Raw genomic sequence first — 5,344 nt, forward strand, 5'->3', positions numbered from 1 at the left:
TAGGATTTCCTATTGGTGACCTGAGGGACAATCAGTATGAGTACAACCCCTATGTGAATGACGATTCAGTAGCTGAACACAATGAGGACTTTGGATACAATTCAGTGGATGATGATCTAGTAGCTGAACATTTGCAAGTAGAACAAGCACAAGAACAACCAATATGTCATATTGCACGGACAAACCCACCAAGTCAAGGACGTCGAACACCTGGCACTAGCACTAGTCGTCCTGGTGGAACAGAATATAACTATACAGGGAACATTTCAATATGTTCAACAGAAGATCACAGAAAATGGAGTGCTCCCATGTTTATAAAAGAAGATATCATGGCTTGTAGTCGTTCTGAATCACCTTCATCCGGTGTAGCGTTGGGAGAATTACATCTTGGGAAGACATTTGAGAACAAGATGGAATTGAAAACCAAAGCGGCTCTCTTTGCAATGAAGAATAATTTTGAGTTTATGGTTAAGAAGTCTGGTACTGATGTGTTGTATATCACCTGCAAGGATCCTGATTGTGGTTGGAGAATAAGAGGGAAAAAAGTAGCGCGATCGGAGATGTTTGAGATCACTGTTTATAATAATGTACATACTTGCTCACTAGAATTGCGACAAAAAGACCACCGTCAAGCAGCACCTTCTGTCATTGGGCACCTTATCAAGAACAAATATGCTACTGATGGCACTAGCTATCCACCAAACAGCATAAAAGAGGATATGAAGAATAATTTTGGGATCGATATGAGTTACATGAAGGCTTGGAGATGTAGAGAGAAGGCACTCGGTTATGTCAGGGGGACACCTGAAGAATCGTACTCCAAGTTACCTTCTTACCTGTACATGCTGCAGCAAAAGAATCCAGGTACAATAACTGATATTGTCACAGATGACGGTCGCTTTCTTTACTGCTTCTTCTCACTTAGAGTTTGTAGAAGGGGATTTACATCATGTCGTCCTGTTATATGTGTGGACGACACTTTCTTGAAGTCAAGGTACGGTGGCCACATGTTGTGTGCTGTCGCATTGGATGCGAATAACCACATTTATCCAATTGCATTCGCGATTGTTGACAGTGAGAATCAGGCTTCTTGGAAGTATTTCATGATAAAATTGAAGGAAACCATTGGAGTTGTTGATAATCTGTCTTTTGTACCAGACAGGCATGCTAGCATTATTCATGCTCTTGAGTTGGTCTTCCCTGATGCCTACCATGGCGCATGCTACCATCACATAAGTATGAATGTAATCGCTAAGTTCAAGATCGATCACTGTCACAAGGAGATGTGGAATGCGGCATATGCATTTCGGAAGTCAAAATTTCACAGGTTCTTCAACAATATAAAGCAAATGGATCCTACCATAGCTCAATATCTCGAGGGTATTGACTTCGATAAGTGGACTCGTGCGTACTCTCCTGGGAATCGATACAATGTAATGACAAGCAACTACGTTGAAAGTTTCAACAACAAAACCAGAGACGCAAGAACCTTCCCAGTCACTACTTTTGTGGAATTCATTCGTTTCACAATTCAGTCATGGTTTGCCGTGCGTCGTGAGGAGGTAGAGAAGTGCACATCCAAATTAGCAACAATATATGAGAAAGATGTCTCATACATTGCGGATGATGCAAGGTACTTGAAAGTCCATCCTCTTGGACAGTTTGAATTTCATGTGGTAGACCCAGAAGGTGATGGTGAGGTGAATTTGATGACCAAATCATGCTCTTGTGGTCAATTTCAAATAATGGGTTACCCTTGTGTTCATGGTTTGGCTGCGGCCATGTTGCGCATTGTCAACATTTACTCACTGTGTTCACCATATTACACTACTGAGATGTGGAGGGAGTCTTACAAAGAAACAATTTACCCAACTGGCAACGAGGATGATTGGGAAGTTCTACCCGAGAACATAGAGAAAATGCAAGTTGGGGTTCCCGTTGAAAAACAACCAGTTGGTTGACTGAAGAAGAATAAGGTGGGAAGAAGGAAGACAAACTGCACTCCATCGAATGGAGAAATCATTCGCAAAGAGCGAAAGTGTAGCATGTGTGGTGGTCTTGGCCACAACAGGGCTACATGCAAAGCTAGGCTTTAAACTCTTTTTTCCCATTTGAACTTGTTGTATTAATAAACTCTTTTTATTTGATTTTTCTTAAAATTTATGTTAATGGTTCGATATGAAAATGATATTGCTCAATAACAATTCGATATAGCTTGATATTAGCTCGATAACAGCCCATGAAAGTTATAAAAAAATGATAACAGTTCGAAATTGTACATGTAAAGACCCCGTATACAAGATTATCATGAAGGTAACAAATTTTGATAATTCGATAATAGTTCGATATAGCTTGATATTAGCTCGATAACAGCCCATGAAAGTTATAAAAAAATGTGAACAAGAAACTGTACATGTAAAGACCCTGTATATATACAATCATCAAGGTAACAAATTTTGATACCACAAGTCTGTGGTCCACTTGTTCCTGAACACCTCCATATTTTCATCGCAGATAGTTTCCAATGGAAGACCGACCATTAGATGCTCAATATGCTTGACAGCATACACACCACAATCCCCACTGTAAAAAAAAAGTAAATATTAAGTGCACATTACTATAATTTTAGTTAGAAACAAAATTAGTATGAAGATGATGTTTGTTACCTTCTCTTTGACTGAGGGAGCTCGTGTTTCTGTTTGCGACGCCATGTGAACTGATGCGGCCTCTTTCCTGCTGATGGAATCTTCAACATCAAGCTATCAGTAAACAGTTTACTCTGCATTAACAGAGAAGGAAGTAAAAAGCACCATGGACTCATAATATCCTCAAGCTTTGCGTCACTAATCACCGAGTTGTCCAAATCGTAAACAGTCAGAGTCCAACTAGAAATGGAAGCCTCAATGGCAAACCAATGTTGTTGTCCATAGTTCTGGCACCAATATACATCCTCAACTCCTCCCCAAGATGCCAGAAACTGCTGCTCGATGCCGATCAACATGGACATAACGTCAGCATCCCAAGTATACTTTGTTTTGTCGACTATTTTCTTGTACTGATCGTATCGGGCAAGTATCACTTGTGAGAAATAACTGTTCATCACAACTGCATTCTGTCGATATATATTGGGAAAATACTTGCGACGCATACGAAGCATGTGTTCTGACGCATCAATATGCTACAAAGAGAGTACGATAAAAAAATTAGCAAAGACCATCATAAATTGCTGTTGTCGAGCTCCATCGAGCTCACATCGAGCCAATCTGAAACAGTAAAGAACAACCCTATTTTAACATCCCTATCAAGCTCACATCGAACTACTATCGAGCTCACATCGAGCCAATCTGAAACAGTAAAGAACAACCCTATTTTAACATCCCTATAGAATTCCTATCGAGCTCCATCGAGCTCACATCGAGCCAATCTGAAACAGTAAAGAACAACCCTATTTTAACATCTCTATCGAACTCCTATCGAGCTCCATCGAGCTCACCTATTTTAACATCCCTATCGAACTCCTATCGAGCTCCATCGAGCTCACATCGAGCCAATCTGAAACAGTAAAGAACAACCCTATTTTAACATCCTTATCGAACTCCTATCGAGCTCCATCAAGCTCACATCAAGCCAATCTGAAACAGTAAAGAAAAACCCTATTTTAACATCCCTATCGAACTCCTATCGAGCTCACATCGATCCTGTAAACTCCCATCAAACTCCTATCAAACTCATATCGAGCTATCATCGAGCTCATATCGAGTCAGTAAAAACAAAACATGTAAAATTGAAAACATTCCATAATTAGGTATAAATGGCTTACCCCATCATTGAGCCATGACTGGGGTGTCTTCAACGTCAGAAACTACGCTGGACCATGACTCCCAGTCTTTACATCCCGTGGGGTCTTGTTGGGCATGTCTCCAAGTAGCCACTTGCACATTGCCCTATACTGTTTGGGATATGGCTTCTTGAGAGGGTCCAGCACCTGTGTAGCCTCTTGTGTAGCCTCCTCTACTGGTGCAGCTGCATCAGTACAAGGTCTTTTCCTTATGGGATCGGTGTAGTCCTCAAACCAATCTGGCTTGCGTCTTTGGCGTCTAGCCCTCTGAAACTGAACCCCAGCAACATCCTCAGGGTTGACAATAACGACTCCCGGAGTCCCAACATAAGGTGTCACAATGATGGTAGGAGGCGTGGTTGGATCATCAACATAGTCTAGAGGAATATCCAATGACTCTGAGTCTGAATCTTCATTGGAGCCCCTCGATTTCTCCTTAATAAATGTCAGGATCTGACTGACTACGTCCAAGATCACTGATTGGTTCTTCAGGAGGGTCTCCTGCCGACCCTCGACTCTATCCAACCGCTCAATCAAGTCGACGAGCTTAGGGGCTGAGGCTGGTGTTGGGGTTGGTGTTGGGGCTGAGGCTGGGGCTGATGTTGGGGCAAAGGCTGAGGCTGGGGCTGAGGCTGGGGCAATAGGAGTGGTGGGACCTACAACCTCCTCCCCCGGGGCAGCATCAACAAATATCTTGGCTGCCTTGGCTGCTTGAGAAACTATCTCCGCGATTTTCTCAAAAGTCGCATCCTCCTCCTCATCAGTCTCCGAGGGATCCTGGCCAAGCCCGGGATAAAGAGGAAGATCTCCCTCAGTTAAAGACAAGTAATAGTCTTTTCTGTTGCCGATGCTTCAACATCAGAAGAACAATTAACTGCAAACAACATAAAACATTTGGTTAACTCAAATAATGATAAAAAATAAGCATATAGATAAAAAAAAACATAACTTACATTCTTCTTCAATAATATTGGTGCGATGACGGACTTGGTGATTACCTTGTTCCTCCGATGCGACCAACTAAGCATCCTCAGGAACATGTTTCCCGAGCTCACAACAAGCTCCAACGCAAGCTGCTGGATAGCCTCATATGCCCAGTACTGTAAGGCCGGGGCATAACCATACATACTGTACTTGGACTCTTGCTGCACCTTGGCATCCTTCTTGGCATCATAGTTGGCCTTTTGCTTCACCATGTCATTCTTACAAGAATGCAATAGCCTCCTATAAGAGTACTTCCCCCATGGATAGCTGAAGAAGTACTCCACATTCTCAACAATTTTTAGAATATCTCGCCAAATGTGCAACTTGCCCTCAATGGCATTCAAAACCCCCTCAACAAACAGACATAGACCAAGCTTGTACACATCTTCCACAACCATACAAGTCTTGAAAGCATGGTCCACCTATGAGAGCTTTACTTTCTCAGCATCGTTGAAATACTCCTTTATCAACCGGTCGCTGAGATTACGCCCTTCCAACTCTTCTGGTGACGGGAAGGTACTG

The sequence above is a fragment of the Humulus lupulus genome, chromosome 2, assembly GCF_963169125.1.
Source record: "Humulus lupulus chromosome 2, drHumLupu1.1, whole genome shotgun sequence".
Classification (NCBI taxonomy): domain Eukaryota; kingdom Viridiplantae; phylum Streptophyta; class Magnoliopsida; order Rosales; family Cannabaceae; genus Humulus; species Humulus lupulus.